At 42.5% G+C, this 22474-nt stretch overlaps 1 protein-coding gene across 3 annotated transcripts in view; it reads left to right on the top strand.

Annotated features, from left to right (window-relative positions):
• CLCF1 (cardiotrophin like cytokine factor 1) overlaps nucleotides 1-22474 on the top strand; it is a 50899-nt gene that overhangs the window by 20522 nt on the left and 7903 nt on the right. The window lies entirely within an intron of this gene.

The raw sequence follows: 22474 nt of genomic DNA, 5'->3' as shown, positions 1-22474 counted from the left end.
CGCAGCCGCCCAAATAGCGGGATGCCAGGAACCGATAAGACGGTGAATTTGTCTCCCAGAGGTTCTGAACACAGAGCAGAGCTAAATGGCCAGTCCTTTTACTTTGCTGAGTTCCAAACGAAGCCATCCCCAATACACATCAGGGATTCTGTCATGCAGGGGAGACCTGCAGATCCCCCCCCCCATCTTATCAAAACACATCAGGAACAGTGATCTAGTCTCTCTTGTGGTGACTGGGTTGCTTATTCTTTTGGGGGTTCTGGAGTTAATGGCTGTACGATAAGACCTCCTCAGCTTTTGCTGTCATTATTATACATCATTTTTATTGTGCTTTTGCACTGAATGATTTACCACCATTATTTTTCACTCAGTTTGAATGCATTGGAGAAGACCTGTTGCTAAGGAGGAGTGGGGTTTAAATGGAAAGCAAGATCATATAACAGAAGTTGTACAAAAGTTACTGTTTGACACATGTCCTTCTAGAACACTAAACAAGGCAGAATGTCGGTCTCCTAAAGCTCTGAAGGCGGTGAAGTGTTATAGTGCACATGTATGACCTTGAAATTTGCTCTCCTAGAACACATCATGGCTCACATATCTCCACCTACTGACATGAGCACTGAATTCACTCCTCTTCTGCTACTCCATCTCTTTCTCTCTCTTGCCATCACTTCTTCCATCTGAGTTCCCCTGTGCTGTTATGTTTCATAAGAAACAGAAACCTTTCAGGCCTAGCTACCTTCTGGATCTTTCTACCTGGCCCCATCGTCTTTCTTTACAGCAGAAGTGGGCAAGCTGAGAGTCACATGTGGTGGTGACTAGACACTCAAGGACTGCTTGTCAGTGGGCATGGCCCCTTGGCGCATTCTCTCTTTCTCACATACATACACAAACAAACAAACGTAGTAACACCCTGTCTCATACTTCTTCATCCTCATCTGATTTTTCTACTTGCTCTGCTTTAACACAAGGGACCACGCTGCACCCAGGTAATAAGAAACGCAAAAAGGTGTATATTTGTAATTGGGCTATAATCCTATGCACACACCTATCTGGAAGTAAGCCCCATCAATGGCACTTGCATCTTAATAGACATGCATAGGATGAGACTGCTTCAGCCTCACACTCTATGCCTAAGATTTGCCTACCCTTCAGTCTTTCCTGGAAAGTCACAAAGGCTTGTACACGTTTATTACCCTTCCCCCCCTTTCTTTCTTTCTTATAAACTTCTTTCCTTTATACTCACAATTCCCCCACCACCGCCACCATTTGCTGCCCTTCATACCACATCTTGGTTTGATAGTTAATCATGTGAGTGTCTTTTCTGCTACCTCTTCCACAGCCCTCAACCAGTGAGTTTGCCCTCATGCTGAACAACTTTGCACACAGTCTTACATGAGCTCATGTTAAGGGACCATAATTTTTCACCTACCCAGTGGCCAGCTTACTTGCCAATATTGCACTGTGTTTATTTAATTACTTCTCTTTTGGGGATTATTACCCAACTCTTCATTAACATTTCCATAGCAACTTTACAAATTTCAAAGCCCAGTTAAATAAATTAAAAACATACAAATCAAAACATTAAACAAACGAAAATCACTAGGAGCAGTATAAAAATAGAAAACCCAGCCAATATAAATCACATCAAACTATATTAAAACCTGAGAAAAAAATTAAAAGTTGCCAAAATGACTTCGTGCAAGGATACTTGGGGAGAGCATTCCAGTCATGGCGCCACCACTAAGAAGGCCCTCCCTTCAAAGCACCCTCCCTCAGATAGTGGGTATTAAAACCAGGGATAGGGGGCAGTTAAACGACTCCCCCAAAATCCCAAGTCCCCACCACAGCCCCGAACTAAGGCCAGGACAATGAGCCAGACTAATCTCCTTCACCATTTACATAAGCACCATCCATGCACAACAGCAAAGCGGCTCAGAAAAGCAGTCTATAAAATTGTAGCAATAAATTGTACAATATATTGTACTGTTTCCTCTGACTATCCAATATAGAAAATTGTAGGAACTTCAAATAATCACCAAAATTCAACGGTTTGACTGGTTTCCTTGGTTCCAATGGCTAATGACTCCTCCGGAAGAGGGGAATCCAGGGCTCACCCTGCTTCCATAATTCCTTAAACATATGGTCACTTATTCCTTGCCTCTCCGTAAGGTGTGAACTTAGCCTTACAATAGGAGGCAAGAGGCAATCAAGGGCAGAATCCCATTGGGATGGTGGATTGAATCCTGATACTTTCAAAGGAGAAGTGCAGGATGTGTAAATACTTTTATTGTTCTTTGCAGAAGAGGGTAGTTAAAAGTTGTTGGGAACTGGAATGATTGACAGGGGTGGGTGACCGTTTCATGTTTCTGCATGCCAACCACTCCTCTTTCATGACATTTTGATGATCATGTGAGTGACGTATTATGGGAAAGCTGGGAAAGTTTCAGAAGTCTGTGCAGCCCCATGCTCTGGGTTCTTTCTCTTTTTGCGTCTGAACCTTGGTTGCAACAAATAAAGATCAGGTCCACTGACCACTGATTTGCTTCTGTAACTTGGCTGGAGACTCCTTTTCTGCTGACCAGAGGGACCCGTGGGGAGTGGCACCCCAACAAGCTGGGTTGTGGAGTAAGTCCTGTACCTCAGGATTTTTTCCTTAACAGTGGGGGAACCCAGAGAAGGACCTCTGTTGAAAATCTTAGCATATAGATACTATGAAGAGCTTTAAAGTTTAAAAAAAACCCACTTTGAATTGAGCCTAGAAACCGACCAGAAGCCAGTGGTGTGTATTGTTTAGGGGGCATAATATAATGATCTGATTGGAAAAGCACAGTTGTTAAGTCTACATTTCTAGTGAATTTACTTCCTTTGTGTGTCATATATACGGCAGCCTATCTTAAAATAACATGACATCTCTCTATGACTTTATCCATTCAAGAAACTTAGTTACTTCAGGAAAGAGCACTCCTGAAATGCTACAAGTGCTGATTGCAGGTATTGGTCTGCAGATATCCCTTTTTTTCCTTACCGCTTTATACCTCTGCTGCAGATATTAGATGTTCCAAATTCTTCTTCTACAGCAGTTTGTCATGGGGCAAAAGATATGAGCAGGTAGATTTGTCCTCCAGGCATAATATCTCAAAGGGTTCCTCCAAGCTGGTGTTCAGTTATGGGTGTATTCTGCAACATGTTCTTGACACAGAAACAGTGCATTTTGTGGTGGATTTATTTTGCTTTATTCTTCCTGGGATGCATCCCCAATGCTAACACATTATTGCTGTCTGGAGGGCCTGTGGCGCTATGAAAGGGGCCCCGCCAAAAAATTACGGTATTTGGATATAAAAATTTAGGAGAGGCCCTGAAATGTTTGGAGGGGAAACATTTCCGAGGCACAAGTGTGGTGGGTAGTAGGCATTTTTTGTCCTGTGTGGTATCACAGAACATTGTTAGTTTCTTTTAAGTCTAGCACAGGCGAAAAAGATATGCTTGAGTTCAGAAAGCAGCCAAGGACTTTTCTGGCACTAGGCTGGTCTCCATTAGTGCAGTTGTTGCTGGCTTTAAAGGGTTTGGGATTCCTTTGCTGATGTGTATTTTTTCCACTTGCTTCAAAACCTGTATTCCTTACCTGTATTCAAAACCTGGTAAGTCAACCCTTCCGTGTTTGGGAGCCCTTCTGCTGAATGAGGCCCTCAACTTCTCCCTTAAAGTCCTCCTTTCACTGCTGTCCATTGCAGCCACAACTCAAGATGTGGATCTGGAGAAAGTATTGCTCTGTATGTTTGCACGCACCACCTTGGGGCACTAGAGATTGAAATCATCTCCCCTGTTTTAGTGTACTTTCGCATGTAATGCTATAAAAGCCTTCCTGTCTGGGATGCGTCACTTTTGAATACTGCTAATAGAAGAGAGGGTGTTTTTAATTGAACGTATGTTCTAGTCAGCTTTGATACAACCTCTTAGCAATGTCGGAGCACCGTTGTTCCGCGAAGGTCTGGACTGTTTTATGATTCACATTTCCCACTTCTAGTTTATGGCCGCGGCTTCTATATGGTAGTGGAACCCTCCCTGTGGAACGCGCTCCCTTCAGATGTCAAGGACATAAAGAACTACATAACTTTTAGAAGACATCTGAAGGCAGCTCAGTATCAGGAAGTTTTTATGTTTGATATTTTACTATGTTTTATATATGCTGTAAGCTGCCCAGAGTGTGTATTATATAATATAATACATATTATTATTATTACTGTTGTTATTTCTACTCATCAGCTTGCAATGCAGATTTGCTCCCTAGCTAGCCTACTTAGGATTGCAGCCTTCGTTTTGCCAGTGTCATTGAGGTGAGGTCAGGCACTCTGCTGCTTCCCAAATGTTAAGGGGGAGACACCAACAAAATATGGTCATTGCTCACAGCTCCAATATTGGTTCCAACTTCTTGTGCTATATTGTAAGTTCTGGCAGCCGGGGGGCCTCCTAAAGGATTCGCACACCCCCTTTGCAACCTACCATGACTTAAAACAATGCTTGTGTGAAGGGAGACATACAAAGCAGGCCCATCTTGGCCATCATTTGCTTATTTCAGTGATGCGTGTTTTTGTTGATGGCTTGGCATCTTCAACCCCTTTCAGTTCTGTTGGTTTGATCTGCAAGTCAGGAGGTGTATAGCATGGGGAACAGTAGTTTTCTCTCTCTCTCTCTCTCTGTGTGTGTGTGTCTCACAGTATATATTGCAGTTTTTGTGGCGAGGAAAAGAGGTGGGTGGGATTGTAATAGATCTGACATACTAGGGCTGCATGGGCCCCTGTGTGTGTGTGTGTGTGTGTGTGTGAGAGAGAGAGAGAGAGAGAGAGAGAGAGAGAGACGGGTGTGGGGGAGAAGGAGCGGTCCAGGACTGCAGTGGGAACCATGGCTCACTGCTCCTTGGATCCTGCCCCCAGGGTCCCCCTCGCCTCTCCAGGCTGGGCTCTTAAAGGGAAATCGTGGCGCCTGCACATGCCAAGTGACCCAGGTGAAGGAACATGTGACACCTGCTTTAATGGGCTGCCGGCTTCCTCCGCTGAACCAGGGCCAGCTGCACTCCGGCCCCCGGCCAAGCCGGCAGGGAGGGGTCACCAGAAGGCTCACCGCAGGGGGAGGCCGAGGAGCGGAGACACGGGAGAGCCACAGCGGTGGTGGAAGGATGGAGAAGAAGAGGCGGTGGGGAGGGAGTGGGAATGGGGCGAGGAGGAGGAAGGAGGAAGCCCCCCGCCGCCCCGATCCGTTTCCCCCTCGCTCTCCCAGTGCACTCCTGCCAGCTGGACACGCTCTTTCCATTAAGAGCTGGCAAGGCTACGCAGGGAGAAACCCCCCTCCCCTCCCCTCCTCTTCTCTTCTTCGCCTCCTTCCACTCCCGTTGCTGTAGATCCAGTACATACAACCTCCCCCCTCCGCACCCCCATCTCGCCCACCCATTCTAGTGTTAATTATTGTAAGGGGTTTGTGACATCAGAGCTTTCTTGGCCAATCGACCCTCAAAGTGCCGTAGTGTAATTTGCATGTTTCCCTCCTACTGGCCGCGTAGCAGAAGCGGGCAAGATCGGTGGGCAAAGTCTCACCCCTTTGGGTAAAGAAGCAAGGAGCGTAAAATCCAACAGGGTAACCAGCAGACTTTTTATTTTTTATTTTATTTTTTATTTTTTAGCATGCTGCCCGGTCCTTCCCTAATAGCCACACATACCAAATAACTTTCAGCATCCTTTTTAGCGGTCGGAGTTGCCTAACAAGACTGTTCTCCTCGTGCAGTCCTGTATGTGTTTTCTTGGAAGGTGGAGTACATCCTTTTGAGATTTACTCCCAGGTAAACGTGCATGTAAATTGCAGTCTCAGCAAGTCAGTCTACTAAGCTGCGCGCTGCATTGTTTTGGGATCCCTCTTAATAGTTCAACCAGGACCAATAACCCCAGAAAGATGGCACTGCATTATGCTTGCTGACATGGAACTGATCCGAGTCAGCTGCTTTCTATAAAAAACTACTGTGTTAACATAGTTAGGGATCATTGTGTAAAGAAACTGTACCCCAGTGCTTATCTGTGCCATTCAGATTGGCTTGGGATACTGTTACCACTTAAAAAACAAAAAAACCCCAATCCCACCAGCCCCGTATCTTTAGCAGCAACCTGAAACATAAATTTAACAGGTGACATGGAGTGATGGTTTTCTGTGAGCTAAGATGATGATAAAAGACTTAAAAGCAGAGCCAGCAAAAAAATAAAAATAAAAGGTGGCAACCCTGCCTGGGGCTAAAGAGCTATTTCTGTGGAAGCACATATAACATATACCAGAAATTTCTTTGGGTACAAAAAGTTGGGTACATTTCATTGTCTGTTTGATCATATGTTAAGATGAAGTTGTGAGGGTCTTTAGGAAATGGGGTTAAGATGAAGTTGTGAGGCTCTTTAGGAAATAGGCCTTCTTCTTCTTTCTAAAGTGCAATATTCTGCAAGGTGTTTACATAATTATTCATTTCTATTTATTTCTAAGATTTCTTTCACCATCAGGTTACAAAAATAAAATATAAAATTAGACTGTGTACGCACCATACTTTAAAGGCACACCAACGCAAATAATTGTAGTTTACCCCTCATGAAGCTACAATTCCCAGTATTTTCAACAAACTATAGTTTCCTGGATTATTGGGGTTTGGGGGGGATGTTCTTTAAATATATGCAGCCTTACAAAAACAGATAAAACCTTTACAGTGATAAAACTTGTAAAAACCATTTCAAATAGAACATCATGATACAAATTCAGCATTCAGGTAAAGAGGTGTGTTATCCAAGAGCACTGGGAGCGGCCACCCATGGGGGTTTTTGTACCCCTCCTTTTAAAACCATCATATATTTTTACCCTGCTTAGACTGAGTGTGGTCTGCTGAGCATACAACAAAGCACAGTGCCATTGAGGACCCTGGGAAATTTATGCCACGGGCCTGTGCCTGTAAGTCCTTTAAGTGCCTAGAAACGCCCCTTGTTGTTCTCCCTTCAGCTTGCTTGCCCCGATTCCTGCTGTCACTCACACCACCAATTATCCCGCTAACAACAGTTGCATAGAGACCCCTCCCTTCTGCGGTTTCTAATACAGTACTCTTAAGATAGTCATAAGATGGTGGAAGGGTTAATAACATCCAGGTCTAATTACGGTAAAGTGCAATTTCAGGATGCACCAAGGGCTCCAGGGACAAAGAAAATATACAATATTTTCGTATGAAAATATAAAAGCCGAAGAAAAGTCACCCAGCTAAGAAGTGCTGCGAAAAAGAAAACGCCCCCATTTTCCAGCAGCTGCTTTCTCAGTCTTGACGCATATGCCACGTTCCAATCTTTGCAGGATGGGCCCGTAAGACCCATTTTCCAATAATCACTGAACACGTTCCAGTGAGCTCTTCCCCAGGCATCTGGGAGCCCCATAAAAAAACATTGAGTTAGCAATGAGGATCATCCATCAAGCCCACGCAGTGGTATCAAGCCTAGCCCTGGGGAACTAGGGGGCCCAGATCCAAGTTTCCTCTGACTCAGTTGTTTTAGAGTTGCCACCTCTTCTGGAGGGGGAGAAGGCCAGCCCGTTGCTCATATGTCAATTAATTTGCAATTACGCAATTTTACAGGATGCTGGACTGGATGCGCCATTGGTCTGCTGCTGCAGGCTCTTCATATGTTCTTAAGTTGAGCAAGAGTGGTGATGCTATGAGAATTGATCCTACGCCCATAACACTCTAATGATGCATGTAGAATTGCTTTCTGTTGATAGCTCTGTACCTGTGTGTTCCTGCCTACTTATTCCGTGAGATTGGGAGGGTGTGGAGCAAAGCTAGATGGTGAAAAACAAGCCAAATGGGAATTACAGTTGTTTGTAAACTTGGAGCCCTCTGAGCAATTGGAGAAAGGAGCCTTGGACCATGTTTCAGACCCAATGACTATTTAATCTGCCATTGGCAAAAACCTTGTTCGTATAGCACTGAGCAGAACTGTGTGTATGTTTATATGCCTGTGATTGCTGCCCTATATATCACATGCCTCTCACTTCCAGCTACTACTATGGTTCCTTCTATAGCTCAGTGGCAACGGGGCCTGAATTTTGGAGAAGCAAGAGAGATTGAGTTTGATCACGGCTGCTACCCTGATGGATTCCAGATGTTCATGATTTCACTAACATATACATAGAAGTCACTTCCCATACCAATACAGTTCAGGCACATCTTAAGAGCACCACAGCTAGTTGTTAAACAGAGATACCTTTCCCCCAGTTGCTCCCGAAGGTACTTCCTGGTGATTTGTTCGTGGAGCATTCATTCAGATTTGCTTGCAGGGAGATTAGCATTGGGCTTTTTAAATGAGCATTCATTCAGATTTGTTTGTGGGGAGCTCTGGTGAACCTACATCAAAGCAAGTGTTTCATTTTCTTGTCATTTTCCTGATCACAAAAAGTCAGGTCTTTGTGGGAAGCGGTTTGTTATATAATAATATAATAGAGCAAGCTGAATTTGCCAGCATGCGATTGCTTGCATCTCATCTGAAAAGAGCAACAGTCTGGAAGTGCTCCGAATTGTGGATGAGATACTAGAGTTCTTACCTGTTTACATGTGGGTGGGTGGGTGTAGCCATATACACAAGCACCTATATGTATTTGTTGATGCTTCCAGGCCCCTATCAGTTTACAAACTGGAATAAACTTTACACCCAACCTAATAGCTGCAATTATTGCCTCAACTTTCTAAGATTCTGTGTGACATTACTGAATCTTTACTGTAGTCTATCTTGTTTTACCCTGACTGAGTCAGCCTCTCAGTTCATTGACTGACTGAATCTATTGAGGGTTGGGAGAATATTATTTTAGTATAGGAAATGCATACCCTCCAACATTTCTCTGATGAAAATAGGGCCGTCCCTTTCCATAATGATCATTAAACTATTATACTCCACACATCTTACTGGGTTGCCGCAGGCACTCTTTGCAGCCTCCAATATATATTAAAACATAATAAAATATTAAACATTTAAAAACTTCCCTGTACAAGATTGCCTTCAGACGGCTCGGGAGGCCAGAAAACTCCATACCCTCCAACATTTCTCCAATGAAAAAAAGACATCCTAAGGAAACGTGGGACATTCTGGGATGAAATCAGAAACCAGGACAGCTTCTCTAAATGTCCCTGGAAAATAGGGACACTTGGAGGGTCTGGGAAATGCCTTAAGGTTTCAGGACATCATAACAGCATTTATGCACAGTGACAGGCATATTCAAAAGTGGGTTTAGTGTTAGGATAAGTCTTTGTCAAGGGATGTAACTAACAATGAAGGGCGCATTAAACAAAGCAGAAAAAGCACACCAACACTCCTTTGCATCTGTGCTCTGGACAGTAGTGTAACTAGGATGTTGGGAGAGGTATCCCAACACCAGACACATGATCTAGGAGGGCAGAAGATTGGGTGCTGCCAATGGCATGTAGTTTATAATAGTTTCACACATTCAGAGATCATCTTCACATTTATTTAGTTATCAGCAAATCAAAATTACCTACATGTAATTAATAAAATCATTATAAATGGTGGATAATAGGTGCCACCGAATAGAACTTTTCTCATTTAATTCTAATTCTAAATTTCAGGCTCTAATTTAAAGAGAGAGTGATAGCAACACACAATACTGTATATGGTTTCCGCCAGTCATGGTTATGGTTAGTTACGACACTGGCTCTGTGCTATAGTGAAGTGAGCTGTCAGTCATGGTTATGGTTATTTACGACACTGGCTCTGTGCTATAGTGAAGTGAGCTGTCGATTCACACGTTCAGCTGATTTCTTAGTGAACTTCAGGTTTGCACAGCACAACTCCTGTTGGCCCACTGTTCCCCCTTCTCCATTTGTGCCCTTGTGAAGTAATTCCTATGGCCTGTGGCCATTTCCATTTTCTGTATGGAGTCATCTAAGAGCCACACAGATATGTGCCATTCGCATGGAAAGATAATGTGACTGTCTGTTTTTAAAAACTAAGGGGGCACATAGCTTGTTAAGTACAGAGCCCTTTTCCGCTTGCTGCTTACCTCCCTGCTCTCTGTGCCTTCCAGGTGCATACCTCCTCAGCCGAGCTCCAATACTGGGATTATGTTCAACTTGGGGAAAAACATAAAATTTAACCAATGGGCAACACAACGATTTGGCTGTCCTTACCCAAGTTCACCTTTTGCTGCTAAATATTTTGTTTTCTTCATTTATTATTACATTTATACGTCACTTTTTCTCCAAGGAGCGCAAGACGGTGTGTAAGCTTCTCTCCCTTCCTCTTTTATCCTCAGAACAAACCTATGAGATAGTTTAGGTTGAGAAACAGTGACTGGCCAAGGTCACCCAGTGAGCGTCATTGATAAATGAGAGTTTGAATTCTGGACTCCTAAGTCCTAGTCCAATACTTGTAAGCACTACACCATGCTGGCTGGTATATAGATTTCAGCATCCCTTTTTTTCTGTGTCACTGGAGCAGATTTATATTTACATAACTGAATCTGCTGCCAGCGCCATAAAGTGAGGGTGGAGGTGTGAGAGGGAAAGCCAACAACCTGCCCTCTCTATTGCTTGCTGTCACTGGCGGAGGAAGAGGAGTGGGGGGGGGAATTCACTGCCCCGGCAGCACGATCCTGGTGGGGTGCCATCGCAGCTGCCCCCCCCCACTCGTGCTGGGCACCACGCCCCCTCAGGCGCCACACCACACCCCCAGGATGCACACCACGCCCCCGGGACATGTGCCAGCCCTGCTCCTGCCTGCTCTCCGCTCCCCCAGTGCCGAGCATGAAGTTCCGCCACTGCCTGTTGCAGCCAGTCATTCTACACACAGCTCAGGCGACTCTCCCAGAAATATTTATTAATTATTTATTTATTGAATTTATATACCACCCTATATCCATAGGTCTCATGGTGGTCCACAACACAAAGTTACAGTATACAAAGCACAAAATACACAAATTAAAAACAATAGAAACACAATAGAAATAATCAAAAAATTAACAATACAGTACTAATGTATGCACACTAATGAACAATACGCACTAATAAACAAGACAGATTTCTGGGAGTGAAAGCTTTTTGACTTGTTGCTGCTGAACTTCCCGATGAGGAGGAAGAGAGGGGAAAGGGAAAAATGGAAGGAAGAAAAAGAGGATATTGGGAAATGAGAAAGGAGAGAGTTTCCTGCATAGTGGGCCTGGAAGCGGGCGGGGGGGGGGGAGTTAGCTGAGCTATGGAGGTTCTTTAATGTTGGCAGTGTCTCGAGAGAAAAGGAGGTGCACTGAAGTGACTTCTTAAGTGCACAAGCCTGGGGAGTATGTATGGAGATCCTGAGCTGCCCAGACAAGACCGCCCCCCCCCATCTCATTGAAGTGGTCCAAAGGAAAGCAGAGCAATGTGTTTGGTTGCAGGAGTTTCTGGAAAGAGGTGTACTCAGCACCTGATTCCTATAGTGGGTAAAAAGTGAACGACCAGGAGAACTGCAAGAAGGGGATACAGAGAGATCTGTGGAGGGGGGAAACAGAGAAAAGGGAGTAGAAAAAATAGAGCTAGGAAGACAAAGAGAACAGTAGTGGTGGCACACATATTCCACATTAACTGTGGAAAAACTTTTTGTTAGAATTTTAATTCAGTGCCTTCTGTTTAACCCGTTTTCTGTTCATTCCTCTGTGACTCTCAGCGTCCCATCTCACTCCACAGGCCTTTCTGAACAGTTCTCCCTGTTAAGACTACATGTTTTCCTTCTCTCTGTTCCGTAAAACTGACTTTCTTCTCTCTAAGCTTAGAATATGCTCTGGAGGCACAGAGAGGACCCCCCCCCCCCGTCCAAAAGGCCAACAGAGAAAGGGTTGTAAATGATAATGATTGATCACTATTTGATTGTTTTGATGTTGTTAGCAACCTTGGCTATTTCTATGGAAAGGTGGGATAAAAATGTTTCTAATAAGTGTCACCATAATTAATGTGCTGAATTAAAATCGTAACAAAGGAAGGCTATAGGATATTCCCATGTAGGCTGTCCCTAATCTCCCAGGGGAAGAACAGGGGCTACTGCAAATGTGATCAATCAAAGTACCGGTAATTAACTAACTGACAATAGATACAGCTAGAATATTTCCCTGTACATGGCAATGAAACACACTTCAAAGGGAAACTGCATGCTGACTTCTTTGTAGGAAAACCAACTACTGCCAGTGTCCCCCCCCCCCCCCCCGGTAGGGTATTCAAGGGTACACAGTACCAGAACCTCTTTTTTGTTGTTGTTAAAAACTGTGACATTTATTGTAACAACTTCATAGTGAGTTTTCTAGGGGGGGAAAGCACTGATTACTACTATTATTCCTACTAAAATGTTTCTTCTTCTTCTTCTTCTTCTTCTTCGTCGTCTTCGTCGTCTTCGTCTTCTCCACCTCCTCCTCCTCCTAGGCTCCATGTGCTTTAAATTCATAAAATCTCAGTACAAAAACATGGCCCAAATACAGCACAACTTTCACATAGAATCATCTAATTGTAGGGTTGGAAGGGCCCTCAAGGGTCATATAGTCCAACCCCCTGCAATGCAGGAATCTTTTGCCCAACATGAGGCTCGAATCCACGACCCTGAGATTGAGAATTTAGTGCTCACCCAACTGAGCTATGTTTCTGAGAAAGCTGCAAGGGGCAATTATGTAACAGAAATGTTAACAGCAGCAGAGGCAAAGGACCTATGTGGATGTAGCTTTTAATTAAAGTGGTAGCAGGTACAATTAAATTCTGATTTGAGATACCAAATTTACTGGGGTTTTGTGGGGGCTTCCCCAGAAAGTCCCACTGATAGTCCCACAGATTGCACAGCAGCAGCTCTGCAAGCTCCAGCAAGCATCAACCGCTTGCCGGCTTGTGATTCCAGGTTGCTAAGCAAAGCACACCTTTGGCGCCTTGCTACAGGCTCATACAACGGCATGCTGCAGCAGTGGCTTTGCACAGAGCGCCTGCGTGTTTCAGGAAACAGTTTTCCCTCTGCAACACAAGCTCACAAAAGGATGTGATGCTTTGCGAAAAGCCACTCTCCCCATTCCTTTGTCAGCAGCGTAAAGATGCCAGAAAAAATCCAGCGCACATCCATCGTTGCAAAACACGCCGAACATGAGTTACGATTCCTGTCTCCTGCATCTGTCCTTTCCTGATGTAGAACAAGACAGGAAATCTGCGGTTGAGGTTCACGCTGATGTTGTCTTACATCTGGCACACAGTTCTATGGTATTCTGAACTAAGACCCTACTACTCTTTATCACTAATCATTCCCACCTCCACCATCAAGATACATTCCGAAACCCAAGAAGACGCAAAGGGAAAGGGAAGGAGAAAGACAAGGAGTTGATTTAACTCATTCTAGGGGTTGGGTATACAAAACTATTCATGCATTAATTCCATCTCATTCCAAGTGCTTTGTATTAACCTGTCTTTTTACTACAACGCTTCATATAGGCTGACTCGTTTTGCTTTGCTTTTCCTCTTTTTAAAAAAGTTGGTTTTGGAATCTGCTTATCTAGAGCAAAGTTGGGCTAGCTAATGAATACAGGTAGCAGTGTAGCATACCACATACGTTTGCCAAATGTATGACAGCATCAGAATGGAGCCTGACCTCTCTACTTCCTGGCTTGTTATAGCTTGGGAAAGAAAAAGAAAAAAAAGTTTAGTATGCTTAAGACTCATATTAAAAGTTGCTGTGCTCTAAAATCTATATTAGATTTTGGACAGCTAAAGATAAGACTGATCATGAAACTAAATACTGGTGGCTGACTACAGGTAAATGTTCGCAAGCTAATTGCATTTGTTTTGCAAAAAGAAGATAGTTTTATCAGTAGTATGCCTAATTCAAGAGGATCATTTTGTAATAACAGAAAGAAAGAGAAGAAAGAAACCTACTAGATTGGCAAAAATGTATAAATCAAAATCGAGTAAGCTGGAAATGTAAAGAGAAAGAAGGCACCTTTTATCATATGTGGTGGTCTTGTAATAAGGTAAAAGCATACTGGGAAATGATATATAATGAATTGAAAAAGATGTTTAAGCTAACATTTGTAAAAAACAAGCAAACCAGAAGCTTTTCTTTTGGGAATTATAGGTGCGGATTTACCTAGACAGTATAGAAATTTATTTATGTATGCAACCACAGCTACAAGAATGTTATTTGCCCAAAAATGGAAAGATGAAGGAATTCAGATGAAAGAATAAAGGCTACAAAAACTTATGGACTATGCAGAAATGGCAAAACTTATTGGAAGAATAAGAAATCAGGATAACAAACTTTTTATAAAGGAATGGAAATGGTATATTGAATATTTACAAACAAATTGCAAACAGATAAAAGCACTGGCAGGGCTATTGTAATAACCTGCAGTTTTTAAAATACAGATATATGAAAATAGATAAATAAAAGAATGATGATTAAAATATATATATATAACTTAGAATATGTAGGGAATGATGATAAAAAAATTAACGAACTGCAGAAAGAAGAGGAAAGAAGACAAGATTTGAAATGTCTGAATTATTGTTAAATTACGACTGAAATGTATATAAATGAAAATCATAAATAAAATTAAAAAGAAAGAAAGAAACTGATTTTAAAATGTGAAGAGGGTAGGGGTTGTGTCTGCTTAGTTGCTCATAATTCCATTAAAAGCTTAATGGAATATCAATAGTCCTTCAATTGCATATTTATAAAAAGACATGATAAAAATAATGGGGCAAGCTAAGTAATATTGGTGAAAAGAGGCAGCTATGTGCAGTATTTTTAATGTTTGATGTCTTACTGTGTTTTAATTCATTGGAAGCTGCCCACAGTGGCTGGGGTAACCCAGTCAGATAGGTGGCATATAAAATTATTGTTATTATTACTACTACTACTACCACTACTACTACAACAACTACTGTACATTTTTTCTTATGGACTAACATGACTACCTTTGCTTTTTTATGTATGACTGCACTATAGTCATACATAAAACATAGCTGTAACAATGTTATAGATCCCCTATCAGCTAATAATGTGGAAATTTTCAATCACAATGCAGAAAAAGGTAGATTCTAAGAATTGTGATGTGGTGTGATATTATTTAACAACATTTATATACTGCTTGAAAACCTTTAAGCTGTTTATAAAAAATAATAAAAAACATTAAAAACAGGGATTTAAAAATAGTCAAAAGATAATTAAAATGAACAGTAGCTAAAAAGAAATAAAACACATGTAACTTTTACATTTTTATAGGCTTGCCTAAACATGGGAGAATAGAACAATGTGCTTGTGTAGTACGGTAGAAATACTATAGAGATCTGCAGGAATTACAGTGGTACCTCAGGTTAAATACTTAATTTGTTCCGGAGGTCCGTTCTTAACCTGAAACTGTTCTTAACCTGAAGCACCACTTTAGCTAATGGGGCCTCCTGCTGCTGCCGTGCTGCCGGAGCACAATTTCTGTTCTCATCCTGAAGCAAAGTTCTTAACCTGAAGCACTATTTCTGGGTTAGCGGAGTGTGTAACCTGAAGCGTATGTAACCCAAAGTACCACTGTAGTGACAAGTACTTAAAATTACAACTCTGAGATGTGTATCTATATATTTATAATTTTGTTCCCCACTCCCAAGTCATTTAAAAACCATTTTTGCTGTGTGTATGTAGAAATGGCACTGTATTTCTATATTTACTACAAACACTTAGAGGACATGGAAACCTCTACTTTTTAACCTGCCCAAAGCTGAACATTTTAGGTTGTTTGGTTGTGTTGTATGAATTGTCAGATGACTCTCAAAGTTTGGGGCAAGCTGCCCAACCGCTTTGAGCTGTGTGCACCATTCCTTGATCCCCCTCAATGTGCTTTTATCAGGCTAGGAGACGAAAACCGTGTGCTTATGATGAAGAGAGATGTAATACAAAAAGAGGGCTCATGGTGCATCCCTCAGCTGCAGGATAAGTCTGGTCCCCTCCTAGCTTCATATTTGAAAAGGAAGACTTGCACACACAGGTGAATCAAATGCTGACTCAGCTCTTAACTACTGTCCTCCACCCCCCTATGCTTCAGGCACCGTGTCTGCCTTTCAATAGATTTTTAAAGCACAACGTGAATGTTCATGCATTTATTGTTGGCATTCGTTTTTTAAAAAGAAGCTTTTAAAAGTGCAAAGCTACTCCCAGCTTAGGGAGCAAATTTTGCCTTGTGGGTGCCAGCCAGTCAGCTCCTGGCACAGCCAGCTGCTGATTCAAACCTACAGAACAGCCCACTCCTGCACTCTGCTGCCCCTTGAGACGAAAGGTACCTTTGGGCTGAATGCTGTGATGACACTTCCAGAGCTGACTGCTATTTGTTTTTTTTTAAAGTACACCCCTATTGTGTTGGCTGCATACTGTAGTGTTGAATGTTTGGTGCTGATGACCAGAGGAGCAACCTCCTGTTTTTCACAGGCAGTTTGCTTCCCTGTGTCCCTCCCTTGTGGATCTTAAGGTACTCTGTAAAATATTGGATCTGCTTTTATGGAGTAAATGTATTCCCTCCTCCGCACTTTAGTCGAACATGACTTAAATACATCCAAAGTTCTGAGCTGTTCTTTTCCTATCAGATTCTAGCTCAAACTCATTTGGCATCTACAGTACTTGCCCAACTAATAAGGCCTTGGCTGTCCATTTAGAGTACATTGAGCTCACAGAGGTGATGGTAGAGGCTCACCCGCAGGCCAGATGTGGCCCCTGGGGCTTCCCTGTCTGGTCCTCAGAGGCCTTGCCTCGCCCATCCTCAGCTGCAATTAGGCTTGGAAAAAGCCTCTTGTTGCAGCCAATAAAAGGCTACACACACATACTGGTCTAATTGCATTGTGGGGGACAATTTCAGAGGGAGGAGGGTTGCAGCTGGGGAGGGAGGTTTAACCCTTCCCCACGTGCTGCAACCTTCACACCAAAAAATAACCCCTCTCCGGTGCCATGTTTAGGCTTGAAAAAGCCTTCTATAATACAGAATACAGTATTTTTCTTGTGTCAGGTATAATATAGAGCATTTGCCTTCTCTCCAATCCAATATGAACTAAATCTAAAATCCATTCTTTAAGTTTAGGCGATAATATATTTCATCAGATGCATGAAGTGGAATGAAAAGTTGATGAGACGTCTAAAAACTTGAGTGAAGGTACAGTGGAGTTAAAAGCCAAGCGGAGGACTTAGAGCAGCAGAAATGTAAAGCGTATCTATTCTGTTACCTGGGATGGGAACTATATTTCACAATTTAAACATAAAGGTGTATCTGCTGGAACACCAAAGCAAAAATAACAAATCCCCTGGTAAGAGCATACGTTTCCTATGAATAGGCTTTATTCTGAGTTAGACCATTGCTCCATCTAGCCCAGCCTTGTCTATTCCGACTGCTACCAGCCTTCTCAGCCTTGCTCCCTGTGATTGTCTTAAATAGGGATTCCAGGGACTTAGCTTGAAATGTTTTGTAAGCAAAGCATGGGCTTTACCAGCTGACCTAGGTGAGTGTTATGAGAAGGGAATGGAGTGGAGTGTTATTCAACCAGACCAACCCAACCACCATTCCCCAAATGTGGACTATGTACCAAAATGTTGCATTGACACAGCTGCCACTCCCATCACTCCTCTCTTGTTTCTGGCTTGGAAAGTGTGTGTGTGTGTGTGTGTGTGTGTGTGTGTGTGTACACTGATGTTACTTGGAGGGGAGGGGTGGATTTGACCCTGAGGCCTCCAGTTGTTGATTTCTGTACTAGATTCCTGCTATAACAGCAAATGAAGCACAAGTACCTTTGGTATTTTTATTTAAACAATGGGATGCACTGTCAATTTGCTAATGAATTTTCTTCTGAAAAATAGCTTCTCCATTACGTTTTTAGGAATTCAAGAGTCGGAATCTGATGTGTATGTGAAATGCTTTAGTATGTGACCTCCCATTGCAGAAATACCATTTCACAATGTTCTACATTCATTTTGCTCATTAGATCATGCAGAGCATCTCACGTTCATTGCAGTTTCCTACCGACACTAGTAATTCTTGTCAATAAACTGTGCCATGGGGATCCCATATAATCCTTAAATATTCTCCGATTTAAAGCCCATAATGGGCAATTGTGACCATATGACCGCCAAAAGGCCTGGAAAATGCTATAGTCAGAAACATAGAAAATCTGTGTAGTGATAAATAACAAGGTCGGAGTCAGTTATATGTGGTGGCAGTGATCAATTCTTAGAATGGGGTCATTAGAACCAGAGGACCTGTTGTAAAATCATTTGTCGAGGAGTGAAGACTATAGGTCACACTCTTAGGCTGTGTCCAGATGGCAGCTTTCACCACAGCTGATTTAATGCTGCAGAACACTAAACCAGAAGTCGGGGAAGCTATCTCAAGGAAGAAGTAGCACCTGTTCTGGGGATTTTATGCTGCACTTGGTCCATGCCACATATTCTGATTCTGCTAATCTTTGGTCTGTTATGGACTACTTAGCATAGTCCTCCTGTGGTTTGCAAGCACTAAGTGCTCTGGCCCAGCATGGCCAGCACTCCCCATATGAAGGTGCCCATAGATGTCAGGGAGAAATAACCTGGGAAAAACTAACTGTTTTTCATAGAATCTATGATTTTTAAGGAAAGGGCTTTTAAGAGTGCTGTACCATTTTCATTATCTGTATTTTAATAGATTTTTTAAATATTGTGTAAATTCCGTTACTTTTTAAGTTTCATGTTTCCTATGTTTTTAGCCTTTTACATTTTATTCCAATTTGCTTTGATTTTTGTAAGCTGCCTTGAGACCCTATCTGGGGAAAAGGTGGGATATAAACAAATATAAGGCTGCTAGTAGTAATACAAGCAATTAACCTTAACAGAGATGCTGTGGTTTATAGAGCACATGCGATTCTTGGCTGTGTACATAATGAGATATAAAGCAAAAAGTATGGTTTTCCCTTTGCTAGGAGATAACCAGTATTAGAATGCTATACCATGCTGCTGTTATCCATTTCAAAACATTTCTATTACGCATTTCTTGTTTGGTAAAAAACTGAGAGGATTTCTGGAAGGAGCTTTGCTGAAAACTGCAGAGCAACTATCCAAAATGCTATGACGTTTCACCGTGGGAATTTAAGATGCACTTCTCTGTTTAGGTTATGCAATGGGAGATTAAAAAGTAATTTAGTCATGTGCATAGAGAATGACCTAAGGATAACTTTTATTTTATTTTTTTACAAAAACTTATTTATTAACAGTTTCATTCTGATATATCAAAACATTGGGGGGGGGGGAATCTGACTTGCACTTGTAACATATAAACTGTTACAAGTGCAGATTGGATGTTTTTCAGAATTAAAATATTCAAAGCAGCTTTCAAGAGGACAAGATACTTAGCAGATTCCAGCTATTTCCACCACAACTCTAAAGAGATGTTGTTTTCTTTCAGTCGTCTGGGCATTAGGCTCGATGGGTCACCTTTTCCATTACTAGTGTTTTTTCAGATTTTTAGGAACACTTAGTAATTGTATGGGGGTGCCGCTCCTTTTTTCCTGTTCCTTGCAATCGAAGTTCAGGCAGCTGCTTGTAAGTGTCTGGTCTGTTCCTTATCAATGCAAAGCTTTCAGAAAGAATTATTAAGAATGCTAAGTGGTTCTCTGACAATAGTCCCATAGTTTGTTTTTTTAGCACATCCCATTATTTTTCAATCTGCATATATATAGTGGGGGAAGTATGCTAGATATGATATCTGAAGGAAGAAGATTTTTGATGGTTCTGTAGTTTTGCAGACAGCAGACACATATCAGGATAATTAAAGGCTAGAACTAGACATATTTAGACTAAACTTGGAAATAAATACAAATCCTTAACCATGAGGGTACTAGCCTCAGGGACTGCCTACGTGAGATTGTAGTAGATTGTGTGTGAGTCAGCGGGAGAAGGTCTCACGGCTCTCTCTCGTGAATCTGCAGCAATCCAACTAGTGTTTGGATTGCTCTGCCTTGTATGCAGAGGACCAGACAGGATTGGGATCACAGTTTAAACAGGGCTAGATGGACAACTATGATGCTTTAGTTGAGATTTAGGCATTGCTAAGCGTTGGATTAGATGACTCTTGGGGTCCCTTTCAACTCTAAAACTCTATGGTTCTATGAACTCTTTGGATCCTGGATGAAAACAGCAGTGGAGTCCTCTACACTGTTTCCTTATCTCATATTATCTTGACAGGAACAATATGAAGTATAGACTGTATGCAGTATAGAGCACCCTAGCACAAACTATAGAATCATGCATTTTAAGGAAGTACAACCACTATTATGATTTTAAAAGTTATAACTACTATTGTGATTTAGAAATTAACAACAGCTCCATTTGCATGTTCCTGCCTAGTGGAGCAAGTGGGAAGGACAACCAGTTTGAAGATACTGTATTATATATTGTACAGTCGTACCTTGTAAGCCAAATGCCCTGGAACTCGGACGTTTTGGCTCCCGAATGCCTCACACCCGGAAGTGAGTGTTCCGGTTTGCGAACATTCTTTGGAACCGGAATGTCCGGCGCAGCTTCCGATTGGCTGCAGGAGCTTCCTGCAGCCAATCGGAAGCTGTGCCTTGGTTTCTGAATGTTTTGGAAGTCAAACGGACTTCCGGAATGGATTCAATTCGTCTTCCGAGCTACAACTGTATTATATAATAAATTTATCTATTGTCCTTCATCCAAAGTTCACATATGTTTACAACATAAAAACACACAAGCATCACATTATTATTATTTTTTTAAAGCACGTTTAAAAGGCCATAGGTTGTTTAATAGCTTCCCCATGAAGACGCATTCACTAGAGCCCCCTGCTGGTTGGGAGCACCTGCCCTTTAGGCTCTTGTTGTTGACCGTAAAGGAATCTGTAGGGAAGAAAAGGGTTGAATTGTGCAAAGTGCGTAGGAGAGGGAATGGGCGGGCCTCATCCCCAGTGGGAAGAACAGCGGAAGCACTGAAGCAGGATGGAATCGTCTGGGCTGGGGCTGGGCGTGGTGCAAGCAGGAAAATGCCGCGGGATAGTCTTTAATGAAGCGCAAGTGGCCAGGGCCGGGCTGCGTGTTTCATGGGTGAATCATCACAAGTGGGAGGCCTTGGCATGAGTTATGGGGTAGGCTTCCGTGGTGGCTATGCAGGCACAACCACGTTCCCAGCCTTGGCCTGCTGGAATCAGAAGACAGACACAGAAGCTTCAGCATCTGACAGACTGGGGAAGTCAAACGAAGAAGCCATACTTAGTTCCCACAAAAGAAATGTGGAAATCCATGGGGTTTTTTCCCATGTCTTCAGTTTCTGAGCATATTCAGCCACATACATGTCCTCACCGCCATATATTTCTCCTCATCTATTGTAACCCAGCATCTCACTCTCAAAATGCTATTATATTCAGAATTACAAAATTCAAACAGCATTGTTTTGGCCTAAAAAAATTAAAAGTTAGGGAGAAAAACTCCAGCTTGGGTTGATATTCTGTTTATGTACTCAGTGCAGTCCCCTAACCTGTACACATAATGTGAAAACAGATTCTGTATTTACTAAGCAGGTGCAGTTAGATATTACACATGTAGCAATGAACTTGATCGCCAACCTAAACTCTCCCACCAGCCTGCTCTACTTGCCTATAGCATGGATATGGCTCCTGATGCCCTCCAGATGTTGTTGGACCACAATTCCCATCATTCCCTGATGGGAGTTGTAGGCTAATGACACCTGGAAGGCAACAGACTCTCCATCCCTGACCTAAAGCATTGGCCATGTCCTGCCACAAAAACAGTCTCTTGCCTCAAATCTAAATTTTCAAGGTGTGGTTAGTAAAGGTCCTTAGATTGACCCATTGCCATCCAGGGTCCTGCATTATGCATCTACAGCAGTGAATGCTGGTGGGAAGGGGCCTGTGGAAAAACAGGTACAGTCATACCTTGGAAGTTGAATGGAATCCGTTCTGGAAGTCCATTCTACTTCCAAAACATTCGGAAACCAAAGTGCAACTTCTGATTGGCTGCAGGAAGCTCCTGCAGCCAATCGGAAGCAGCAGAAGCCCTGTCAGACATTTGGCTTCTAAAAGCTGTTAGCAAACCAGAACAGTAACTACCAGGTTTGCGGTGTTCGGGAGCCAAAACATTTGAGAACGAAGCTGTTCGAAAACCAAGGTACGACTGTATTATGTGTGGCCTATTTGCCTTGAACCAGGTTGATGACCCTTGTCTCCAGTTCCCATCGTTCCTTGGGGCCCAACCTAGATATAGCATCAGTTGTGTGAATGCAGTTAACACGCACACTTTCTGTAATGTAAATGCTAATAGAAGCCATTTGGATGGTGGGGAGGGAGAGAAGTTAACCCTTTCTGCCCTGCCACGGTCATGATGAAAGTTTGTCTTATTTCTACTGGCATGATGAATGGGATCAGACTGTGCATTGGAAAA

This window comes from Podarcis erhardii, assembly GCF_964252035.2.
Source record: "Podarcis erhardii genome assembly, chromosome: 1".
Classification (NCBI taxonomy): Eukaryota; Metazoa; Chordata; class Lepidosauria; order Squamata; family Lacertidae; genus Podarcis; species Podarcis erhardii.
The sequence above is the reverse complement of the archived record's forward strand: the minus strand, read 5'-3'. Positions and strand labels throughout refer to the sequence as shown.